Below are 27,560 nucleotides of genomic sequence, written 5' to 3'. Positions count from 1 at the left end.
TGCATTGAGCACACAGGCTAGAACAGTCTAAAATATAGTGTATGCCTTCAAAGGTATGGGAAAAGGCTTTGAAAACCCATTGAAATTAACTGGAAACTAGAGTTCTTTTGCTATTTGTTTTCTCCCAGACTACTTGACTGATGAGGTTGCTAAGAATTGTGTATTCAGGCTCACACTCTTAATCCTAGCATCCTGTGGGACAATGGTTTGTACCTTGTCAATTGTATTTTAATAAAATGCTAATTGGCCAGTAGCCAGGCAGGAAGTAGAGGCTGGGTGATGAGAACAGGAAAATTCTGGGAAGAGGAAGGCTCATTTCCACAGTCGTGATCCAGCCACAGAAGAAGCAAGATGTGACTGCCTTGCTGAATAAGGTACCGAGCTACGTGGCTAACACAGACATGAATAATGGGCTCATATAAGTTATAAGAGTTAATAAGAAGTCTGAGGTACAAGGCCAATCAGTTTATAACTAATGTAGACCTCTGTGTGATTTCTTTGGGACTTAACTGCAGGAACTGGGCAGGACAGAAACCTCAGACAAGAATCTCTTGCTGCTTTAATGTTCCTTTGTCTTTCATTTTGACAGGTTGGTATTATCACAATAAATTTCTCTTTGGTTTGTATTTGATGGGAGATCACTGTACTTATTGCACCTAGATGTTGACGTCCTCTTCAGACTTGAAAATTTTTTTCTAATATATGTTTAAACATCAGTTTGGGCTCTTTTTCTTCTTCTTTACCTCTAATTTTCAATTTTTCTCTCCTCTTCTTCCTTTTCCCCTCTCTCTGTTGGCAATCAAACCAGAGGTTTTGCATATGCTAGGCAACCATTTGACTACTGGTCATGCCCATAATTCCCACAATCGTTTTGTTCATTCTTTTTCTCCTCTCCCAATTGAGCAATTTCAGGTATTTTTCTTCAAGTTGCCCTTTCTTCAACTTGGGACAATTTTTGAAAATTTTCTTGACAGTCACGTACTGGGTCCTTATACTCTCCATCTCTGGGATTCTTGTTCTTAAAAATCATTTCCATTTCTTTTACCAGCTTCTCTGTTTGTTCATGTACTAGTTTCCAGTTTTCATTTTATATTTTTTGGTTTATGTATGAACTTTAAAAATGTTATTCTGAACTTTTTTCCTCATCTTCTATACATTTTGCGGAGTCCTTCGTTAGAGTTTTGTTAGATACTTATGAAGGCTTAATGATTCCTTGAGTATTTCTTATTCTGTGCCTTGAAGCTGATATTTTTACATTTTCAGAGAAAACTAGTTTTTCTGGCTTTTGTAGGTACTTTTTTAATAGTAGTAAACCTTCAGAGTTTCTTCTAGCTTATGATTCTGATTAGGTCAGCTAGCAATGTCCTTAGGAGGCAGAGCTGTTTTTAAGTTCTCTAGATGATTGGACAACTTATTACTTTTGCTCTACATTCAAGTGAGACAGTGACTTTGTTGTTTTTGCTTTATGTGGCAAGACTACTCGTGGATTATTTTTGTGTGGGGGTCTAACTATTGATTGGGAGCTTCAAAAATATGTTTCTTGATCAAAATATACCAATGTTTGTATTATCAGTTGACAAGGGTTAAATGGACAGTAATTCACAGATTCAATGTGAATGCTGGATTGAAATTCTTCCCCCCAATATAAGAGAATAAGCATAGAATCTGAGGTGAGGATAGGTTTATCACATGAGTATGGCTGTGCTGTCGTCTCCTTACTGATCTTATTCACCTGGGTGGACTTGCTGCTTCTTCTAGGACTGGGTTTTGTGGAGTCCAAGAATGCTGTTTAAAATTACAGGGTGGCCTACTAATGTCTGCTTTCTGTGTAGTCTTCTGTGGAGTTCTTTCTTCTCCCCGGGCAGGGCGTGGAAGTTGCTTTTGAGGAGGCAGAGGATTCTACTTTAACTCCCAAGTGTGGTATTATTAATATCTCCTTGTTCTTTAGATTCACTGTGAAGCTCTTCTGGGTTTCCTAAGATTATGGAGTGAATTGGAAGTTGACTTTCTTGAGACTCAACCCAAGCAGTATTTCTACCTCTTCTGGGAGTGACCAGGTCAACTTTGGGGGTGGGGGCTGTGCTGTTGACTTGGATGTCCAGCAAAGTCTCACTGCTGGCAGACACAATGATCTTTCACTAAAGTCAACTGATAGCATTCTGTCTATTCCATCTCTGCGAATTGTTCTATCTGGTTTCAGGTTGGTTTTCTAGTTAAGTTTTTGGTAGGTTTTCCATTTTTTTCATGTGAATAGAATGGAGTGAGCCTCCCCAGAAGTGTCTTAGAATACGAGAGGAACTAAATACCTGAACCCTCTTTGTTTTCTCAGTAGGATCAGTGGCTTCTGGAGATTTTTTTTCCTGTGGCACCACAGACTTCTGGAAGATATGAAAGTGTGATATGGTTTAATGGAACTGACTCTTACCATTTTGGCACTGATTTTTAGATATGGCCACGAAAGATCCAATGACTCACTCTCATTCTGCATTTGGGATTTTTGTCAAGACTTCACTGTCTGAAGATAGCTACTGTTCGTTATTTTGGTTGCTAAAAACTAAAATGTGGGCTGTTCTTTCCAGCTGTGTTTCTGATTTTGCATCTATGATATTTTCATCTTATGAAGAATCAAGTAATTGTTAAAACTTTAATCAGAGATCTGGAAATCATAAAAAATAACCCAGCATAAATTCTGCATATACAAAGCAAAGTTGCTTTAAACAAAACCAACAAAATAAAATTGAGAGCTAATATCAAACTAAATACACCTAGCAGAAGCCAGCATAAGTACTGTTTGAAGAAAACAAGCAGAAATTACCCTGCATGTGCTACAGACAGACGAGTGACTGGGACTTGTAGGTGAGAAACAAGTGGCGGAGGTGAGTGGCAAGGCTTCAGTAGTCACAGAAACAGATTCTGCAAGGGAAAGAGAGAGCGGGAGGGACGCTGCAGCACATTCTGTGGCACTGGTCAGAGCTTCCCACCATGATGCATATCACTAACTGCCTCAGATTTTTTATTAGCTCGTTGCTAGTTTCTGTGCTCTGGAGGTCTGCCACCATAACAGGTTGTTTGTTTTTTGGTAGGATGCTGGAAGGAAAGTCTTAGCAACTGCCGTCTTTTATTTCACATGACTAAATGAGTATTTTTGGAAAGTAGGCATATTGCATTGTGGGATAAATAACTCATTTTCAGGATATTCAACAACATTCTAGCACATAATGGGAGTAAACAGTAGATTCTAAATTACCCTCAATATGTTTGGCAATGCCACTATTTTTGATAGCTAAATAAAACCCTCATAGAACAAATCATCATGGACTTAGAATCAGGGCTACTAGATTTGACCCCAAATAAATTCTTGACAGTAATACAGGCTTACAGACCCTGAGTAGGAATAAAGGAATAGTTTACTCACCAGTGAAGATTTGAGTCAAGCTCTTAGCAACTACTTCTTCAAATATGAGTTACGATTACTGTTGCTCTCCACGTGATTCCATATTGATACTGTATTAGTAGATTCTGATTATCTCAAAGCTTGCAGAATGACATTTACTGGACACTGTATTTTGTGGTGCTGGAAAAAGCATACACCATGGGACTGCATATTAGCTTTAGGATGAACTGGGGTGAATATCTTTCTAAGACAGAGTAAAAGACTGTAACTATGTAACCACACATGGATGGTACCATGCATGCAGATGTTATTAGAATGCTGGCGACTACTGCATTGAATGTATCACTTCTCTTCCTTATATGAAAGCAGCAATAATTCATGCCACACAAAAAACCCCTTCCACAGACTCCCATTGCTGACCTGACTAGCTTGGATCTTATATAAGAGAAATTAGTTTACACGATTAGATACATAAGATTTATGATTTGATTAAACACAAACATGATTAATTGATTAATATTTTTAGAAGAAAAAAAAGAGAAATTAGGAGCCATCTAAATACAGTGGAAGGATGGGTCTGGGAAACAATTATGGCCACGTTTGACTCTGTGAGTTATGATGACACGTGTATTCATATCCTTAAAATTGTCTGGGGTTATATTCCATCCTCTTACAATGACATTGACTTCATGGTTACTATTTTCAATGAATTTCAGCCTGCACAAGAAGATTTACGATGTCAATAATTACTACACTCTGTGAAAGGAAAGTAAATTTTGATACTTCTTAGCTCTAGACATTGAATGTCCGGATCTATACCCTGGTTACCACTTTTGATATTTTTTTCTCTGTATTTTCTTTATATAAATTGGAAACTATTATACTCATTAGGTTATTATGCAATGAAAACAAGACCTCTAACTGCTGTCTGATATCCCTAGCAATGCCTACCTCTTCTTTTTTTTATATTGCATTCTGACAAATCATTCTTTTTGGATTGGTGCTTAACTAGCCATGCTCTTTGCTGACTACAGCAATGGCCATCGGTTTTTGGCCCTCCTACATGTAGCACAAAGTGGATAATGTTCACCAAATGCAGATTAGTTCCTAATTAAAACCACTTACTTACTTGCTTCCAAACATCTGAATATAGTATATGTGAGCGGAGCTGTCCTTAGAACCTGGCCATAGCGGCATTATTTGAGAGTCCTATGGCATGAAAGTTCCCACACAGCTCAGTATCCTCCCCAGCATCTCGAGACTCTACACTAAACCATTGAAGGAGTGAGCACATAGGAGCATCTGACACTTCAGATTCTAAGCTCATCATATGGGACCCATATCACTAAAATCGCCTCTTGTTGTTCTTTTATCCAAATATATCGTTCTGAAGGTACTAGAGTATTGGTATAATATTTACAGACGTTGAATTAGCAAATCCAAGCAGCAGGTTAAGAGATACTTTTGTAACATTAAATGGCACAAAGAATACTACAACTATTTAGGAACAAAGGGGTACATATAAACACATGAATCCAGGAAAGAAAGCACAAGAGAGCAAGGTGGTGGGGGAGGGGGTATTACATATAAACATTAGGAAAAAATAAAATGGAGTTTCTTTTACCAGAACAAGAGGAACAAATAGCTCTGGAGAAGGACCTTAGGATATTTCATAAAAATGCAAATTATTTATTCAGCTTTGCCTGTGTTTGAAAATGAAAATCCAAAGAGTAAGATATCATTTCACACCAGCTGATCTGGAAAAAATCCAAAGGACTCTTTGAAATAACAACTCTGCTGTCAGCACATAGGAAAGTCATTCACTGCAAGATAGAAGAAGACATTAATGCCTAAGGCTGGGTATTGATTAAGAGGTGGCAAGCTTGACATAGCAACTCTTCCGAGTTAATAATTAAAGATCGAAAACTGAAGTCAAGCTTAAATCTCTTCAGTGTTGCATAATTTGGAGTAGTAGAATTCTTAGATGTGATCCACAATGATATTTATCAGGAAAGTAAGCGAGTTAATGGTATCAGTATGAATACAGAACGAGAAGCAATCAAAGACAGTGCTTGTGTTACAACAGGAATACACCTTTTTAAAGATTTTGCCTAAACAAGCAACAGATATACTGAGCTACATAATGAGCCTAAAGCATCTAAATATATGGCATAACACTTGAAATCTTTCAAAAATACACGTGAGAGAATAAAAAAAAAAAAACACTTAAAAACAGGTTTTGGCGGATGACCCTGGTGAGGCAGAAAGTCCAGGAGGCGAAGTGAACGGAGACCCAACATGGACTCAAACAAAGAAAACCTTGACTCTCCGGTGATAGGCTAGAGAGGCCCACGTGATCCAAGTTTTCATGTTTCTTGGGGTTAGGAATATAACAAAGAGAAATATCTATGCACTCGGGCTGTTCCATGTATGTATTAGAGTTCAGCTTTGTTTTTATCAAAGGTAGCTACCCTGCCAAAAGCCCAAATTCCACAAATTCTCTCAACTTTTAATTTCCTCCACCTCATAAAATTTTTATGCAAAATTTTAGTTTTCCTCACCTGGCAAAACTTTTATTTATACAAATCTCCCTTCCCCATATTCCTGGAATTTGGTGGCCGGGGGTTGTGGCTAACCCCTTCTTTCATTTCCTTTGTACAGTTTTTCTTTTCTGTTTCTTTTTTTAGTGAGTTAATCTGGAAAGACTGTGAAGTCACCTCCCAGGCAATGGGAAAAGAGACAGTCGTCACTAGTGTTAGAATAAGAATCAGGTGGGTTTCCCACCCAGGTGGCTCTCTAATCAGATTTGGATTTTGACCCACCCTTTGGCAAAAGGAAAGTGCAGCGCTGAGTGAAAGGTCTAAACTTTCCTCCTGTTACTTCTGGGCCTGAGTTTCAGTCTCTGAAAAGGACAATGAGAGAGTTAGCAGGAACAGAGTCAATGAAGAAAACACAGAGGGGCCTGAGGCAGCCCCCACGGTACCTCAAGGCAATGACCAAATATGGACGTGTCTTGGGACTTGTCCAAATGTGCCCAAAGATGGAAGAATTGCCACCCTAGCCAGCCCGGGCTAGCCCCAGCTAATCAGAGATATATTGCCACAGAGTCTGCTTGCTCAATCAAAGATAGGATGACCTAGCCGCCCCTGAAACGCCCCCTAGCTGTGCTTAAGAGGAACCTGCGTGCTCAGCTCAGCATAGTCCTAGCCGGTTTTTTGTTTAAGGGAACAACACCACATGTGCTGGTCTAGTAAATTAATGCTTTTGCTGATTGCATATCCGTCAGGTGGTCTTTTGTCGGCCTTCTTGTGAACCCTAACGCTGAGCTGCTCTCAGTTGGTATTTTCCTTTGTGTAAAACCGAGGTTTATTTTCGTTTCTAACACTATGAAGGAATAAAACGAAAGAATCCACAATTGATTATGTTTAGTCCCAGGCCATGACTTTTAGAGGCAAGAAAACAAAAACAGAAACAAAACAAATGTCTTCTAATTAAACTAGACAGTGCTGCGGGAGTTGGCCTTTACTTCCTGTCCTCTATATCAAGGCGGCGGCGATTTCACTCACAGAAGTGGCTCTAGCGGCCATTTGTACAACCTTCAGGTAGGTTCAAGCCAAAGACTGTGATTTAAATGGGAAAGAGGAAATGTTTTACTCATCTTGAGAATTGGGCTTTTAAAAAGTTAGAAAAAGCATTTATTTCTAGATATGAAACAATCCCCTAGAAGTCTTTATTTTAATTTGATTGAAGTTATAGAGGTTAGAGGTCATCATTTTGGGGCATGGGCAGAAGGTGTGTGAGATTTTTCATGTCCACTTCAGAACTGGCTTCTTCTAAAGTCATCATTAGGAACAATTTTCTGCTTAATTCTTTATATTGTGAGCAAATGTAGTGCAGCTTCCTGGAACACTACAGAAATCGATCAAGAAAAAATGTTTAGGTAGAGGGCATTAATGACTAGTGCGCTAGGAGGTGACCAGAGGTTTTATCCAAATATTTGGGGACTGTCCGCTTTATTTTCTTCCTGACAGCAAATGCTTGGAATACAAAGAAAAGGGAAGGACTCCCTTTATGTTTCCCCAGAGGAAAAAACAGTTACAATACAATGATAGTGCATTTATGTGCCATTTGAGGATCAATGCCTGAAAAATTGAATATAGGTTAATAACACTGGGAATTTTTAACTTCAAATAGAGGCAATGTTGAAAATACTAACCAAGTTTATCCTCCCTTAAGACTGAACTTTGAATTTTTTTTAAAAGTTAGAATTAATTTATTACAACTTAGAATTTCCAGATGAGGATAAATTAGGAGGTAACAAGCAAAGCAATTACAGCTGCTGATCCTCAGACATAATCTACTACTAGCATGTCTTCCCATTCTGCCTAAATGCATTGTATTTCACAAAGCACAGAAGCTGAAAGGAAGAAAGGAGAAAGAGTGATGGGGAAAAAATCAGAAGATGCAGAGCAAACAGAAAGCAGAGAGAAAGGAAAATGACAAATCTCTGTTTATTTCCTTGTGTTTTGACCTTGAAGGAATCAAGAACTGAAATTTAAAATTCCCGCTCCAGCACAGACAACACATTGTATGATGATTTATGACAAAACTGGTACCTCGTCTACTCTACCTTCTGTCAGCATATGTCTCACCGTTCTTTTCCATATGCTTTTTTTATTTTTAGATGCAAATTGTTTTAAGGAAAAGGAGCTGTGTTAAGTATATTTGTGTTCTGTGTTGGAACAGTGAATTCCCTGGAAAGTTAAAAACCAAGTTCTAGGCATTTTAGTCCAGTAACTTTCCCACCAAGTCCTGGAACAACAGTCCAGGCTCTCATCTCTGCACAGACAGAAACACAACTTTTGAAGGGCTCCGTTTGCATCTTTCTTCTTTCACAGCAAAAGTTGAAGAGTGTGTGACAGTGACAAGGGTCTCTTCCTTCTTCCGAACTGTTTTCTCTTTGGTGTCTGAAGTCCAGGAAGCACACTGTGTCCCTTCCTCTACAAGGAATTTTCAAAGCTGCATCTTCAATCTCTGGATTTCCAAAAGTTTAGCATGCACTTTTGTGTAGCTGCTTCAGGAAATTCTTATCTCTGCTTTAAAGGGTTAACCAACCATTCATCTTAAAACTATAGTGTTGATGCATTTTTCACTTGAATGTTAATGCATTTTGGAGTGTTTGAGGAAGTAAACAATAAATAGCACATTTGTCATTCTTGAATTCTGGGGAACAAACGAATAACACAAAATGTAATTGTAGTCTAGGAAGCCAGAGGTTACCTTCTTCTCCATCACACAGCACTGAGGGTCAGAGGCTTCACTGAGGGGAGGACACAGTTTGATCTAAGACCAGGGCTCATGGAGGGAGGCAGAGCAGAGTACCCCAGAGAAGACAGAAAGAAGAAAATGTCCATGCCAACATCTCTGTAAGCCTCCCTCGATTCTTCATCTGGCGTGAGTGATGGGAAAATGACAACAGGGGAGAGAAGACTGGCTGGCTCGCTGAGTCTTTGCTCTTCACTCCATAGGACCAGAAACATAAGGATGAAGAAGAAGAGCCCCTCACACTGACAAATGTATGGCCACGTTTGTCTTCCTTCATTCTTCCTTTACTTCTTTTTCTTTCATGCTGTTTTGTTGTTTGCCAAAGACATGATGTAATCTCCAGCTCCTAGATATTGGGGGCTTTGTTTATCTCAACTCCCTACAAATCCACATTCTATTGTTTTGTCCATCTCCTATTCTCTTTTCTGTCCTTTTCAAACCACAATAAAACACTCTATACTGCTCAAGTTATGCCTGGGGTACTGTGATGTTTTACTTCTTTCATCATGTCTGCCTTCAATCTAAGAGCTAAAAGGCAGTGCTGCCTTCTGAATTCATGATTTTCACTATTTTGTCCATTTCCTTGTATTCCCCCACTAAAATTTAGAGGGGCATCTTCTAAAACAAGATATGACTACACAGTAGTTATCACGGTGGCTAAGCACTGAAGCAATGGAACCAATGAGACCTAAGCTAAATGTTCTTTCTTCTCTGCCAGTAATGGCTACAGAAAATTGGGTAAGTTACTTTTCTCTCCGAGAATGAAAAAAAAAAAAAAGAACTCGAACAGATCAATAAGCAATAAAGAAACTGAAATAGGCACTCAAGTTTTCCTTTCGCAAAAGACTACCTAGTCTGAAAAGTTTTATATTTGAGTTCTTCCAAACTTTAAAAGAACCACAATTGTCTGTCTTATAGCAATGAACCTGATGCCAAAAAAGTAAATATGCATGTGACCATATGAAATTAGCAACAGATTGAAGCATATTGTGAAAATGGACGTTTCAGCATGAAATCTTCGTTATTTTGTTGTATTTGGTTTTTTTATGTGCATGTGTGTGTGTGTGTGTGTGTGTGTGTGTTTGTATGCATATGGACATGTGCATGTGTGTGCCCTCAGAAGCTAGAAGAGGATGTCAGATGTGCCAGCACTGGAATTTGAGGGAGCTGGAAGCTTATGGGTGCTGAGAACCAAATTAGGTCCTCTGAAAATGCAGCAAGTGGATTTAATAGCTGAGCTATTTCACCTGCCACCTGAGAATTAGTCATAAAATTGATTAATATTTTAATATCATTAATTAGTAAATAAGAAATGCCATGTAACAATTTCAACCAATGTGGAAGAGTATTTGCTAAAGCTAGATATTATTATTAAAAATAAGATGCATGTTAATATTGGGAATAAATATATGGCCTACATATGTTAAAGTTTTATATGCCAAATTCTAATATGTTTATTTCTTTTGAAATAGGGGCAATTACTAAACTACCCACTGTCACATCGTAGGGAATTTTGTATTTTGAAAAATACTGACCAGTTGTGATACAGGATAACTGAATACAAAGAGACACAACTTGAAAAATAGAATGAACATCTATTTAGAAAGAAAAAAAAACCAGCAAAATCAGCGATGTGCTAATAGTCACCAGTCCTGCCCATTAGTTCTGAGAAGATAGACATTCATAAACAGCAATAAAAAAACAGAATAATGTGAAATACTGGGGATCAAAACTGTACAACTGGTGATCTGACAGGACAGGGAAACATTTCCTGCTGCTATGCCAGCTCACAGCTAGTGCTGGGCAATACCCAGAGATGACAATGTTCATACACTAAGCACTCTATGTATCCGGGCATGCTCCAAGCTTGTACTCCTATGCAAGAGAGACAAGCGCTATCACTGGAGAAAAGCTTGCTATGTTTGCAGGGAAAAGAAAGTCAATGAACTTTTCGAACAAAGCAATAATATGCTGTGACTTTGGGCTTTGGTGAGACAAATAAAATATCATGTGGATTTTCTTCTGGGAGCTGCTGAAGAGCGAGCCCTACAGGAGGACCATCAAGTGGATAATGGGAACATGTGGTTGGAGCTCAGTCGACAGGAGGGCAACAAAGCGTTTTTAGTGCTTGGTTACTTATATTTTTTAAAAGAAAATAAATATATCTCATATGCATTCTTTTTTGTAACCATGTCTCTGATTAATTATGAAGGAAGTTAATGAACTTTCCAATATAGGCATGAAATATTGATGAAAGATCATTAAAAATTCCATAACATGAGATGCTCTGGGGAAAGGAAGACTGAGTGGGAAAACAGGCTGAAGAAAATCTTACTAGAAAACAATATCACTTTGAAATAAAAGCTGAAAACTAAGCTCAGTAGAAAAGGTTTTTAATTTTACCGACTAGGAGGCTGAAGAACGAAGATCATAGGTTCAAGGCCACCGTGTGCACCTAAATGTAATTTAGTTTCAAAATAAACAGTAAAACCATTTCTTGGGGACACAGCTCTGTAGTAGTGCACTCCACAACATGTGTGAGGCTAGTTCTCTTTAATTGCCAGCACTGACAAAGAAAATGTTGCCCTATGCTATTCAAAACACATTGGCTTTAATCAAAGTATGAAGCAGTACAGCTACAAAATACAATATGCATTAGGAAAGAGAAAACTAATTCATTAGAAATACACACATATGTTTAGGTTATGATGTATCATATGGGGATATTACAAACCTGTATACCATAAAGATACAGTTCACTAAATAATCTATTCATTAAAAAATAGAAACCCAAAATGTATTTATGACAATCAACAAATTTTAAGGTGTTTTAGGGCTCAATGTGGTCAAAAATTGGTAAAAGAACAAATGAGTAAATAGTCAGAACTGTCCTTCCACATGGTAATAGTAATTAAAGCTGTGACAACCAAAACTAAGGACTGACCCATAGAAATAGGCGACTAATGAAATGAAATAGAAAACCACTACAGAGGCCCCACAGTTCCTATGTGAAAGGGCTGGTGCCACTTCTTGGCATGAATGAAAGGGACACTCAACAAATGATATTAGAGAAGGAGGTGGTGAGCTTACAGGTACACTCCTGGAGGACAGAACTCAAAAATTTGAAAGAAAAAAAGTCTTCATGATTTTGGTGTTGAGGAACTTTTTATAAACACATTAAATATTAAAACTTCAAGAATAGGTTGATACGTTCAATTAAGGTAAACTTTAAGTTTTTTGTATTATTAAAGGTAATGTGATAGATATTTAGAATTTATAAGAATCCCTATGAATCTGTGATAAAAACATTTTATATAAATTTACAAGGAGATACATACTCAAACATACATAATTTTGCTTTTGTGTGTGTTTGGTACTAGACAGCCAACCCTGGACCTTAAACACCCTGAATAAATCTTTTTCCACTGAATTATAATTCCAGCATTTTTAAAATCTCTTGAGTAACTAGAAAAATGTAACTGAGAATCATAGTGATATCTCTTAAAACCTTAACACTTAAAACCTTGAGGAACATTATCAGACACTGCCAGTACCAATGAAAGTGTAGAGTATTAAGGACACATCAAAGTTCCCTGTGAAAATATGAATGACTTCGCATAATTTTTTGACACTTTAGCAAGAGAGTTGAAGAGGCATCTTGTGCCTGAGAACAAAATGAAACATTTAAAATTTATAAAAACATTCTCTCACACAAGGATGCTCATAGCTGCACCATTTTTTTCTGTTAGAAACATGGAAAATAAAACCCTTGAATAACTCAACTTAACAAATGAAGCGAAATAGAAGAGATGAATACATTAGGGAAATATATCTATCTCTGTCTATTCAGACACACACATATATATACATATATATGTGTGTGTGTGTTTATAAGACAGAAATTTTGAGAGAGAAAAACATTGCAGAGAGACCCAAAAAAGTGATACAATTTATATAAATTTCATAAATATTAAATAAAGTTGCATATTGTTCATTCATACAAATATACATGGTACATAGCACCAGTATATAAAGAAAGCATTTCTAAGAGAATTTACCCCTGCAAAATGTGGGAAGTACTATGGTCATGAAAATAAGTTAGGTTTTACACAAGCAGATGCGAAGATGAGGGTTTTTGTTAAAGTCTCTTGTGAAAGGGAACTCATTTGGAAGGTGGGCAGGAAGGGAGGCAGGGAGAAGAGACAGTGGAGTGGGAAGAACACTAGGCAACAGAGTTCCGTTGAAATCTTTGCCCATCCTGGACTTTGGGTGCATGGATGTGTGATTATATATCACATAATAGTATCAAGCGGCTCCTGATTGTGGCCTCACAACCCGCTGTTAGTTACAGACCAGGAGCTACTGCTGCTTCTGATTGAATGACTTTCAAGGAGAGGGACCTTTTAGGTGAGGACAGTTCTCCAGAGAGTGAGACAGCTTCAGGCAAAAATCATAGCACTTATCTAGGTGGGGTACCCAAAATGCCTGCTATAGTAGTCTCTGCTACAGTCTTCGCTTGGGCAATTTGAATCCTCCAGCTTCTCCTATTTGGGCCATTACTTTCAAGTCCATCCTATTTAGGATTCTGATTCTTCATAATTTCTAAAGAATAGATATTAGAAGAGGGTTAACAGATAGAGGACAGTCCTGGCTATTACAGTTATCGCTGAACATTTAACTAATGGTTATCACAGCTTTCTTCCAAACCCCAAAGTCTGTTGATCCCTTGGATAATAATTTCCCTTCAATGAATGATATCCTTGGGTGTGACCATCCGTGGATCAGTGGATACAGGGCCTCCATTACTGCATAGCTGGTATGCTTACATGCTAGGTTACAATTTGGTACAGGTATTTGTTCAAGCACCTCAAGAAGGCCATGACGGTCTGGCCATCTACCTTGACAGTGCAGTGATTCCTCTTCAGGCCTGCTGGTTTGCCCGCACAGAAACCTTGAACTAGGCAGCAGTTCTAGCTTTCTGTTAATGGGCCACCCACTGTGCTGGTGGAAGCATCCATCATGACTCATTTCTTCCAGGAATTCAAATCCTAAAACCCCTGGAAGGAAAACCTCTAGTTCTCCAGTTGGTATTTCAAAAGCATATAATAACAACTGGTGGAAAAGGAGGCCATGAATTTTAAGGAGAGTGTGGAGTGGTTTATGGGAGAGCTTGAAATGAGAAACAGGAAGGGAGAAATGTAACTGAAATGTAATCTCAAAAATGTTTAAGCAACAGCTATTATTTCCTCTTTGTTCTAGAGATCGTTTGTTTCTTGATATTCACCTACTTGTGGTTCAAAGTTATACTTTACACATTGGTTTAGGATACATACCACATCCTGAAGAATGACTCTCATCCTTCTTCAAGCTAGTTCCAAGTTTATCTTCTTGAAGCTAATTCTCTGGCTACATTCCAATGAGTCTGAACTCAGTCAAGATGCCAAAAACAGCACAGTGTGCTGCAGCAACATTACATAGTTATTCACCTGGCTATTGTAGTTAAAATGGGTTCACCTCCCTGGTATAATGCTGTACGGCATGCTGCTTGGTAGGCTACACTGTCTTTCATCTCTAATAGTGAGGCTGCCACAGCCATTGTTAGCAGGAAAGGCATAGCTCTATCTAGCCACACCCCATGCATAACCTTCCAACCACCTGAAATACTGCTAGTTCTAAGGATTAAGGTGTCTGACATTGTTATTTCCAATGTGGATGGCTAACCATAAAGAATAGTAGTCAAGTTAATTCTTAATATATTCTCTATTATTGATAAGTTGAACATTCATCTATGGCAACATCTAGATCCAGGTACTCCTTGAGAGTACCTACTGTTGAGATCATGAATAGCCCGTGTTGATGATATGGTTGCATTGCTCATGAACCTACTACACATGCATTAAGGACACTTGGTAAGTGTCCTCATCAAATAGCTGTTTGCCATGGGGTGAGCCAATCAAACTATCACAATAGAAATACCAGTCATTGGATCAATTTATTATACTTTTCTTTCATCCATCACACTTATCTTTGTTTTCAGGACCATATTAATGACTTAACAGTGGGTGGGTACCCTGGAATGCTTGAATTCCTGGAACTGTACGAGTGTAGAAGCTCACACTTTTTCCTTTGTTTGCTTTATTCAAAGATCAGGTGGATATGCCCATGTAACATCTCAGAAAGCCTGATGTTTTGCTTATGAGAGAAACGATTCTGGCTCAGTTATTGAGACCTAGAGCAAGATCTAATTTTCCTCAAACTCTGTCACTCTTACAGTTGAAACACATGCCTGGATTCCAACTTCAACTTTCCTTCAGCAGGAATTGATGCCTAGATATTTTTAATGCTGCCAAGAAGCATTCATAATTAAATTCATAATTAAAATCTGAACATCTTATATTCTCTCACCATAACAGTACACTTTACAACAGTGCTTATAACTTCCCAAATGTCATTCCACTAACTTGTCCATTTCCTTGAACTTACTCCCTCCCTGTATTAACTCATCCTGTTTAATGGATAAAGATTATACAGGGTCAATGACACATATCATTGCTATAAAATGTTAGACCCCATCAGTCCTCTCCCACCACCAGTGTAGGGTTCCCATTAATATTTGATTGACAAGTGATGGAAGTTGAGACTCCTATCTAATGAGTTGGCTTCATCTGACCCTCTCAGGTATCATCTAACTGAGGTCAGTTCCTAAGAAACACTGGAATTTCTGCATCATTGACTTATTGAGGGTGATTTCCTTGGTATAAGTAAAGGGTTCAAGGGGGAAAACTAGGGCTAGAAAATAAACAAGAAATTAGTCTCTAATGGCAGTGAGTTTCAGACTATCCCCATGAGGAATCCAAATCACGTTTGATTTCAACTGGAGAAATCCTATGGCAGTCAGTCATTGACTCTGGGTTGTTTTTGTCTTCCATGGAGCCATAGTCAAGGTAGACGATTATTTAATTAATTAACCTTAATGAATGGTCAGCTGCATGATATTTTTTAAACTTTTTTCATGTCGTGTTGCATCCTACAATATTTTAAAATAGTGATAAACTAATTCATTTAAGCTTGAAACAGTGATAAGAAGGTAGTGTAGTATAATTTATCCTAACTCATTAACATATAAGATTCTATTTACTGTATCCAAATAACGAAATTGTAAAATTAAAAATAAAATGGTACTCGTCCATTCAGATAATGTTACCGACTGCATTTTATTATTCATTTGCTGTTTGTGTGTGTTCATGTTCATGTGTAGGCAGATATCAATTCATATCTGCAGGTAGAGGCCATAGACTAACCTCTGGAGATATTTCTCAGGCTTTCTCCACCGGTTTTTCTTGAGATGTGTCATTCACTGCTCTTGAACTTGCTGATCTGTTAGGGCTGGCTGGCCAATGAGTCCCAGAGATTCTTTCATTTCTATCTCCCCAGTGGTCTGCTGAGATAGCAATTGCACCACCTGGCCTGTGTTTTTATGTTGATTCTGGAGACTGAACTCAGGACTTCATTCCTGCAAGCTAACCAGTTTACCCACTGAGCTATTTCTTCAGCCCAAGAGATATATTTTATGAAGATGGGTCTTTGAATACAATTCTGAACAAGATTTCTCTATAAGAAAACAAAGGAATTTGCCAAGTTATTGAGATAATATGCATCTTTATCATGATGTGAAGGGTGAGAAGCTTCCTTTTTGAATCTCAACTAGTCAGTGAATCCTAGGGATCCACTTCTCTTTGCTCCTAAACACTGAGATGACAAGTCCATATCACCATGCCTAGGTTTTATTTATTTTCGTCAATGATTGTAGGGATTGAACTCAAGTCCTTGAGCTTCTGAGTAGACTTTTCTAACTAAGCTCTCTCCCCAGCTCTATCAAAAAAAATTGAGATTATTCTATGAAGAGTATGAAAGCTTAGAAAGTGTGAACTCATTGGCTCATGTTGGAACAAAAACAGTTATTTTGATTATGGCTGAGAGTTAGTTTCCAAAAAAGCATGTATATTAGCTCAGGAGAAATATGTCACCTAACTGTTTTATACACAGATTTCTTAAAAAACAATTTCTCACTGCTTTAGAGGCTAGTGGTCCAACACTCAGGTGCCAAAGGGGTTAGCTGCATCTTGATGCCTGTCTCCTTGGCGTGTAGATAGCATCTTCTGTCTCTCCTGTGTGTATCCATGGTCCAAGTTTCTTTCTTTTTGGATCACCAGCCAAAAGTTAAGATCTGTTGGGCTACCTCATCTAATTCAATCATCTCCTAAAGACTGTCTCTTAGTGTGGTCACAGTATATGACAGAGAGATCAGGACTTTGACGTATGGCTTAAAAAAGGCAATGACATTCAACCAATGGCACCCCACTACTTTATTATCTATGCATTTTCTAGCATTAAAACTTGGTTTGCTTGTAGAACATGTGTCATTTTAAGGACATTTTTCATTTTGGAACTGAAAAGGGATGGATGCAATTCTAATTTAGTTCTCATGTTTCCTTTCACGTTATAAGGGAATCATCTCTGAATACTTAAATTAAAATACTGAAATGAGTAAATGGCACAATCTTGTCTTTCCTTGACACAATTAAATGAGAAAATAATGTCTGGTGCTGACTTGTGTCTTTGCAAAGTTGGAACAGGATTATTTTTGCAGGAATTTAAGGGCCATGAACCAAACACAGTTTATCCGTATTCAAATGTGAGCTTCCATTTAATTAGAAACCGAATGAGAAGAAAATGCATTTCCTCCACATTAATAAAATATTACTCAGTGCAAATTTGAATGCAATTTTTTTAAATTGCATATTTTCAAAGCTTGGATTAACTGAGATCTGTTCCCCATAAAACCTCAGGGGCCTATCTTTGAAGACAGTCCTTGGTATAGCAATGAAGGGAGTTGTAGGTTTTGATTAATAAGAAATATGAATCTCAAGCGGCCTGCTTTTATTGGCAAATGGGAAAACTTTTCAAAAACCAACTTTAATTTCTTGCTGTGCATTCAAATGGTTGAATGCTCATAGTGAGTGATACAGATGAAAATAAGGAAAAGTGGCTAAATAGTGGAAACAAAAATGAACTTTTGAACCTAAGCAGAAGCTGAAAGCAGAGTGAAATATTTAAACAAAAGCTGCAGGATTAATGGGGTATAAGAATCTTTGTAGTTTACAAGGATTCACCACGCACCCATTGAATGACTGATCCTCTTCCACGGCATCGACACAGCCGGCTTACCCTGTCACTCTCATCTTGTGAATTTGGAAATTAGAGCTCTTGCTTGTTTAGTTTCTCCATGCCCAGTCCTCTAAAAGCAGAGGGCAGACATATGCTTTTTCTTCAGTAGGAAGAGTAGGTTCATTGGAGTGATAAAGACATCTTTGTAATCAGTAAGGATGCCAAACAAGGAAAAGGGTGTAAAGCCCCTAGCCTTTTGAAATTTAGCATCAATAGTAAGAGGAGACTCCATGTGTCTCTTCTCAGATACTGACCATAACAGAAAGTAAAGCGACAGTAGTAGGAACTGAACCCCTCAAATCTGAGACAGGATGATGATGCTGAACACACTGATGCAATATGGGGATGAACATGGGAACTTGTATATTGCCTCACAATGAATCCATTATTTTGTACAATTAATACATGTTAGATATGTCCAGAGAGACGAGAGACTATAACATATTGAGTATACTCTTATACATGCTAAATTGGCTGGAGGAGAGTATGCAGCAAGTGAAAGTTGACTATCTTGCCCTCTTTGAGGTCCTGAGAGAAGACAGAGGAGAGAGATGGAAAGAGAAGTGCTTAGAAAAAGAGACAATGGCAACCGATAGTGTTAACAATGCAGTGTTAAATAGCATTGTTTTGGTGATGTAGGAGTCCCTTCTGTATGCTGCGAATATCATTGGTTAATAAAAGAACTTCTTTGGGCCTATGACAGAGCAATAGGGGAACAGAGCTAAGCAGGGAAAACTAAACGGAATGCTGGGAGGAAGAAGGTGGAGTCAGAGAGAAGCCATGGAGCCACTGCCGGAAGCAGACTTGCTGAAACTTTGCTGGTAGGCCATGACCTACTATTAATCTGTGGTGATGCACAGATTAATGGAGATTGGGTCAAAATAAGCTGTAAGAGTTATCCAATAATAAGCTAAAGCTAATAGGCCAAGCAGTGATTTAAATAATACAGTTTCTGTGTTATTATTTAGGGTCTGAGCTACTGGGAAACAAGCTAGCAGCCCCCTACTACATTTTGGAACAAGTATAATTAAGCCATATAATAAATTATTAGCATTTTACATAGTAATTAGTGGTGTGGTAATATTTCTTTGCAGATACCATAATTGTTTACTGGGGAAAATAAAATAAATCAATAAAAAAGCTATTAAAAATTGTACGCAATCTTATTAAGGTGATATATTACAAAATAAATGATAGTAACTTCGCTATTACCAATAAATGAGAGAGGGACGAGAGGGAAAGACACATAGACATAATTTTGATGTAAGTCCCAGGCTCAGCCAAACCAACAAGTAAGGACCTTGGAAGTCACCCCTGACCTGTGGTATAGAATATGTGATAATTTTAAGTAGATATGTGTTTTTAAATATCTTAAATAAAGAACTCTGTGAACTGCCCCTCAGTGTCTATTGACATCAATATACACAGAATCCTAACTACATGGACTCTGGTTTGGAAAAGAAACATTCATTTTTAATGTGTGTAGCTTTGAAACTAAAGGTTTTTTCAATTATGAAAAATTATTATTAGAAAAATTTAATATTATTATGGGGGAATCATATGTGTCATTGTAACAGGAGTGTTGATGTTTGTCTAGGAGGTTGTTGAGTTTGCTCCTTAGCTCAGGCAAAGAATTGAAGGTCATGGAAAGACAGATCAAGTTCTGGAGAATGGAGCTTCATCCCACAGTGATGAGAGAGGCAAAAGGTTTAGGTGTCTAAATAGATACCTGACTGAATATTTCATAGAGACCCTGGGGTCTCCCCTTTCCCCTACTGGTCCTGCAGAGAAATCCTCACAATGTCTTTCCAAACAAAAAGTCGCCATCTTAGGCAGCCCACGTTTCTTTCCTTGTCCACCTATGTCAAACTCTCCATCACCTGCAGTGTGCCCGGGACTGTGAGGGAACAACTTTGGTTTCTTCTTCCATCTTTCGTCAGGTTTTGAAGTTGAAACACCAGTATCCAGGTTTCCTGGTAAGTGCTTTAACCTGATGGAACATCTCGCTGGCACAAACACTTGGAGCTTTAGGGATGGATTTTTTTTTCTATGACCTCATCAAAATGTAAACTTATAAAGAATAGCTAACATAGCTGACTTCTAATCGGACATCTCTATTAGAAGCGAGTCGTAGAGTAACAAGATGTAATTTGAAACAAAGAGTATCATTAAGTTTGGTATTTATTTTAATCAGTTATTTAAATACAATTTCTGAAAAAAAAAGGGAAAAAAAAACCCTAAGTTTCAAGCAGGGAAATTTAAAAGTAAGGGAAATTGAGATGTTCAGGCTCCAGCCAAGCATCCTGCAAACAGAGCTACTTCTTGGAAAGAAACAATCCACATGCCTATTCCATACACATTCTTTCATCTCTTCCTTTTGGTGTATTTGATGCTTTGATTTTTTTTAAGCCTTTCCATGCAATAATCCCTTTTGAAGATATCCTTCTTTTTTTTTATGAAACAAACACAACACTCAAGTAGCTTTGAAGAGATAGTTTTTCAGGAGTTGGTAATATTTTCTAAATAAAATGAATATAAATTATTAAGTATAACTTTTAAATGAATTATGTTAATCTATAAGAGAACCTCTGCTTTTAGTCATTTTTTTTTAGAGATGAAGGATGGTAACTTGATGCATTGAGACTCGCCTTGTCAATTTCCATAAATTTTTTTCAATATTTTCCAACAGATTTTGAACTGTTTCCTGCTTTAGGATGGCTTATTCCGTCTACAAAGGCGCCAGATAAGAAAGTCTGTATTCTGTAAGTGTCTTTGCTAACTGACAAGAAAAGACCTGGGATTACTTTGACTCTGTTGACATTTAAGGGAAGTCAAACCTACTCATCCTGGCAAGGTTGAAAGTTGATGTTTAATGTGTTAAAGGGCAGACGCGGAGCTTACACTCCAGAGAGCTCGAGGTCTGGAGATAAACATGGAGCAAAAGTGGCAGGAAAGGGCCAAAGGTCATTTAGAACTTTCATTTTTATTATAGCCAACTGGGAACAAAAATCAGTCATACGGATGGTAAAGTGATGCATTCCTTCATTGCTTTGAAGTCACGCAGCTCGGATGGCTCCCAAAAAGAGCCCTGGTAAGCCAGATAGTCCACACCAGGACACCAGTCAGCAAAGCACTAAGAACCTGAGAATAATAAGCCCTGTTTTAGATTCTTCAAGGGCATCATGGCCACACTATTGGGGTATTGCAAAACTGGATTATTCCTATATCATTTAATCAAATTGAAATTAAAAGATACTGTGCATTAAATGCTTAAACCCATACATGGAAACCGCTTGTAGTCGGAAACAGCAGTTATAAAATTTAATAGTTCTCTACTTTCTCTCCCACTCTGCTCTGGACGTGGGGCGTTGTGCGTAAATGTGCACGATTTAATGTTCATCGGAATCCTTATTAGGTAACAATCCTTAATAGTAAACAAAAGTGACTCTGATGGAGGGGGTAGAGAGGCTTTTATTGAGAAGAATGGGTGTATGTATGGAATTGCAAGAGTGCCCAAGTGGAGCTTATGACAGTTCCCACAGATATTGGCCATTGTGCAGACCAAGGGGCTTGCAGATCCTAAACATCTGCAACTCCACCATCCAAGGCTATGGTCTGTCCCATCCCCCATTGACACCTCTGCTGTAATCAACTGGATGGAGGAAGGCAATTGTGCAACCACTGCCTCTCAGACCACGAGTGTCCTTTCTGACTTCCCTTAAGCCACTACATTCTGTGTAGATTCTTTCTCTTGTAGTTCTGTCTAAACTAAGGTCTAGAATTCACCATCTTTGTCTTTGTACCTAGTTCCACCATGGAGGAATGAAGCTTTGTGGGTTCTCTTGATGAAGTTCAGATGATCAATGTGGAGATTTTCCAGAAGATCAAAAATGTTCAGATATGTTCAGTGGCTGTAAATACAGCTCACAATTTTAAGTCATGGCACGGAGACAAATTTTCTGCTTCGAGAAACTACGATTAAGAAACAGTCGTGCTGATGTATTTTGCTCTTGAGTGAAGGATTTGCCTTCTCAGTGGTGTTCTGTCCCTGATATAGCCCAGAACATTCTGGGAAATGGTCAGAGTGTATCAGAACCATCTTCTCTCCTTATACCCTGTATCTGGGATTATTAGAATCTGCTTTGCATGTACTAGGGACCACTGAAACCCTAAGCAACGAGAAAAGAGCTGATCTTGTTAGTTTCTTGACAATTTATATATGTAGTGATGAATTTGACAAACATTTATGCCATGATGTTTATGGTTTGTATATTGATTATTTTCATTCCAGAATAAAATCAAAATGGCCTAAATATAATGGCATTTTTTTTTCTACCATGTGTGATAATCTTGCTAATGATACTGAGTTGATGTTAGTTACAAACTTCAGTTAGGTCAGCAAGATGAATCATCAGTGAAATGAATTCTATATGATCTGTCCTATTACCTTAAGTGCTACAAATTGGAATGAAGAAGCCACAGATGTGATATTGAAATTTCATAATCACAGTAGATGATGATGGAATAGAAATAATAAAAAATCCAATTATTTAGTTCTTAGAGCTAGCGTAAAACCAATCTGTGGTTAAAAGAATATACAAGGAAAGGATATGCAAAATTATGTTCAGAGTCTTAACTTTCAGTTTTCTTAGATGCAACCAAAAAGTGACAAGAATGCAAATATTTTAGTTTTATAATACAGGAAAATAAAATGAAACAGAATTTATTTTTAGGTTGGGTCAGTTCATAGAAAAATGTTTTAATTCCTTGAACTTGATCCTTTTGGATATTTATAACAAATGTGCATTCCAAGATCATATGGTTTTAATTATAATAAATTTTAAACATGTTCAAATAATGGGGTTTGAGAGGTAGCTCAGTGTCTTAAGTGAACTTTCTGCTCTTGCTGAGGACCCTGGTTGGGTTGGTAGCATCCACAAGCTAACACACAGCCATGGGTAGCTCCAGTTTCAGAGGATTTGATGCCCCCTTCTGGCCTCTGTAGACACTGCACAGAAGTGATGCCCTTTAAAAAATGCAGACAAAAAGTCATACACATAAAGTAGAAATGATTAAATCTTTGAAAAATGTTTGAATTAGTTTCAGCTGAGATCAAAACAACTATTTCAAATATTAAAAGTTTAAATCAATAAGAATTTCACATCAGTAACAACACATCTCTCTTTCAATTCAGCTGTTGAACACAACCTGACATGAACACAGATTAGTATGGAATTGGGCTCCATCCTGACTATTTTAAATAGCAGGGGAATCAGGTTCTACATAGCTGACCAATGGTTCCTAAATCTATAGGTTTGTGATCCATGGTCACTCATAGTTTGGCTCCAAGAATAATCCATCTCCTATTCTCTTTGAATTGAGAGCTGCGTCTTTGCTTTGGCACAAGAAAGAAGGGTTTCAGTGAGGGAAGTGACAAGGAGACATAGTAGATGCAGGATGGAAATATCTCAAAGTGAAATTACTCATGAAAGTTGACAGAAGGGAAAACAGGTTAGCTCTGATTTTTTTCAGCTGGGGGATCAGAAACCTGGGGATGTTATGCACTCAGTCAGGGAGTCCACAGTAGGACATGAGAATGGGGAGTTAGTGTTAAAATAAGTTTGAAGTGCATGAAAGGGAATTTAAAGGGTTTTTCAGTAAGCAGAAGCCATTATAAACCAGAAGGAAACTTTACAGTATCAACAGCCATGTTCAAGGCATTGCTTAGTTCTGTCATTTGGCAGAACTTGTAGAGAAGCAATACATGTTAGCTACAAAAATTCAGTATTTTCAAGGGCCTAAAATATGGAATTTTAGCCTAATAAGTTTATAATATGGGTATGAAGTTATGAGCATCGTAGTATTGTTATGCATGATGTTTACAAACACAATGAAACGAGTTCATTATTTAGGAAATCTGTGCGTTCAGGTAAGGCACAGTTGTACCAAGCTCTAAGTGCTGGAATTTGAAAACATAAAGGCTGCAATTTCTGTGTCCTGGATGGCTAAGCACAGCACCCTTGTGATGACTTTGCTAGCAGTAATGAGTGAATGACTTTGAATTATACGAAGGTTAATTAACTGGTCATTCTTGATGAGAGTGTAACTCTGTTGTGGGTCATTTGTGAGACATAGTAAATGCATGGCAGATTGAACTTGACATTCCTGTCTCAGGCCATCCTTTGTTTTGTACACGGTTCTAAATATATATTCCTGTTGCATTTTGACCACTGCCATATGTACAAATTAACCAAGTCTAAAACAGCTGGGCGAATATAGAAGATTAGCTAGGTTAAATCTATTCAAAGGAACACATTTCTAGAGGGATGGGGGATTGGAATGTTTCTGGTGGGAAAAGGTCTCTAAGGAGGTGCAGGAGTAACTGCCAATGCAAAGTAATTGGGGAGAGAAGAAGTTTCACAAAATGTGAACCATTAGCTGAAAAGAGAGAGGACAAACCCCCTGAAAAGTCCTGAAGGATTTCTGTAAAGGATTAGAAAGCAATTATGAGTCCTGCTGGGGAACCAGCTAGGCAGACTGGAGATCTTCACCCTCCACTCTGTTTCCTTGTACCTAATCCTTCAGTCTCATTTCCCAGCTCTGTCATAGAACACTGGCTGAGACTTCCCCTGTCTCTCGACTCCATCTCTTGTGGATCTAACAGATCTTCCACTGCTAATCTCTTCCCCAACACTGTGTGTGCTTTATCCTAGCCCTCAGTTCCAGCAGGCAACCCATGGAAACACAAAAGGCACTCCTACCAAGGACTTAGGAAGGTTACCTGCAAATCTCCCCTCTCCTTTTGTTCCTCCAGGATCACTTCCCACCATCTCTTGCTAACTCTGTAGCAGAACACCTACCTTCCTTTCGTCTCTGACGCCATCCCCACTGGATCACAAAGATCTCTTCCAACCTTTCTTCTGCCAACCCATCCACTATCCTAGCCTCCAATACCAACAGGCATCTCCTATGCCTATGAACACATCAGCAGAGCAGGCCAGGGAAACAGGCAGATCTTCACCACGTCCCCCTCCATTCCTCCAAATCCAATCCCCCGGTCTCATAGCTAGCTTTGCAACAGGACATTTGCTTCAGCCTTCCTTCTTCAGACCCCGCTCACTTCTCAGGCAGTTCCCACAGACTTTCCCTTCCTCCCAATCACCCTCCCAGTCACTCTTTGCTTTATCCCAGCCCCCTACTGCAGCAGGTACCCCCCCTGCTGACCCACAAATCACACCTACATGGGAGCCAAAGATTTTGACCTTTTTTTTTCTTTCCCCAGACCTAATCCTTCAATCTCACCCCCAGCTCCTCAAGGGAACACTGGCTGCAGCTTTTCTTGACCAAATCTCCTGTGGATCTCATAGACTTCCTCCTCCTAATTTCCCTCCTCACAGTGGTTGTTTTATCCCAGCCACAAAATCCTGAGGGCACCCCTGTAACCCAAAGGGTACTTCTGTCAGGGAAGCAGGTGGGATCTCTGCAGACCTCCTCCTCCTCCTCCTCCTCCTCCTCCTCCTCCTCCTCCTCCTCCTCTTCTTCTACTTCTTCTTCTTCTTCTTCTTCTTCTTCTTCTTCTTCTTCTTCTTCTTCTTCTTCTTCTTCTTCTTCTTCTTCTTCTTCTTCTTCTTCTTCTTCTTCTTCTTCTTCTTCTTCTTCTATTTCTCTATATCTAATACCCCAGTTTCATCCCCAGCACTACAGCAGAGCTTCTGGGGTAGCCTCTTTTCATTGTCTACCCTAGCCCCTGTTCTGAGGACACTGAACAAGCAGATCCTGATTGGAAAACTCTGCCCTGTTTCTTATGGAAACATCCAGATTCCTAGCTTATCCCTTTTTTGAGTGTCAGCTCCTAATATCCAGAAACATGTGCCTGGAAACCCTAGTGGCCATGTATGTTAAGATGTCAGAAGAATTTCCTACCAGACAACACACGGATATCACATTCTCCTAAAATCTGGAGAGGAAACTAAATCCAAGAAGGAAAATACCCACTCAATCAAGACAAAGCCAGAAATCAGCACCAGAAATAATCATTTCAATTCCAGTACCTAGATGGGGACTTGTAAAATAAAAATCAGTCACCACCAAGGCAATGCATCTACAAAAGAGCCCAGCAACCCTACCACAGCAATCTTTGAATATTCCAACATAGCTGAAGCACAAGAAAAAGATTAAAATTACACCTGGCTTATGAATGGAGACTCTATAACCAGAAGCATTTGGACAGATGTGTTGCAAACTCTAAGAAACATCAGATGTCAGCCCAGGATACTATACCCAGACAAATTTTCAATCACCATAGATGGAGAAAATAAGATATTTCATGATAAAGTCAAATTTAAACAATATGTATCCACAATTTCATCCTTAGTAAAAGGAAAGTTCCAGCCTTCGGAGGTTAACTACCACCAGCAAACATAGGGAATAAGTAATCTCAGACCAATGAAATCAAAAGAAAAGAAGTACACACACACACACACACACACACACACACACACACCATCACCTCTACTACAAACACCAACATCCACAGCAACAACAAGAACAAAATAACATTAACAATCATTGGATAGTGGTATCTCTGAAAATCAATGGATTCATTTCCCAATAAAAAGACACAAGACTAACACAATGATTATGAAAACAATATCCATCTTTCTGCTATATCCATAATAAAAGCCCATTGCCAACATCAACTTAAGTGGAGATAAATTAAAAGCAATTCTATTAAAATCAGGAACAAGGCAAGTTTGTCCACTCTCTCCATTTAAGTCTTTGTTAGAGCAATAAGACTACTGAAGGAGATCGAGAGGATAGATATTGGGAAGGAAGCATCTTTATTTATAGATGATAAGATAGCGTATATAAGTGATCCTAAAAATTTTACTGGAAAACTCTTATAGATGATAAATGCATTCAGCAAAGTAGCTGGATACAAAATTAACTAAAAAAAATTAGTAGCCTTCCTATACGCAAATGAAAATTAGACTAAGAATAAAAGAAATCAGGGAAGCAGCATCTTTCAAAATAGCCTCTAACCAAACAAGAGAAAGACTTCTATGATAAAAACTTGAAGAAAGAAATTGAAGAAGATAACAAATGATGGAAAGATCTCCCACACTCATGGATGGGTGGGATTAACATAACAAAAATGACTGTCATAATGAAAGCAATCTACAGATTCATTGCAATCTTCATCAAAATTCCTACACATTTCTTCAGAGATCTTGAAAGAACAATTCTCATTTTATATGGAAAAACAAAAACATCCACTAGTTAGCTAAAACAATTCTGAACAATAAAAGAACTACTGGAGGTCTCAACATTCCTAATTTTAAGCAGCACTACAAAGCTATAGTAATAAAAACAGCATAGTATTGGAACAAAAATCGACACATTGATCAGTAGAATCAAATTGAAAACCCAGACATAAACAGACATAAACACAAACACACACACACACACACACACACACACACACACACACACAAACTTATGACACCTGATTTTTGATAAACAAGGCAGAAAAACACACTGGAAAAAAAGAGACAGCATCTCCAGCAAACGATGCTGGTCCAACTGGATGGTTGAATGCCGAGGAAATGCAAAA

Source organism: Microtus pennsylvanicus, chromosome 16 (assembly GCF_037038515.1).
Source record: "Microtus pennsylvanicus isolate mMicPen1 chromosome 16, mMicPen1.hap1, whole genome shotgun sequence".
Lineage (NCBI taxonomy): Eukaryota > Metazoa > Chordata > Mammalia > Rodentia > Cricetidae > Microtus > Microtus pennsylvanicus.
The sequence above is the reverse complement of the archived record's forward strand: the minus strand, read 5'-3'. Positions refer to the sequence as shown.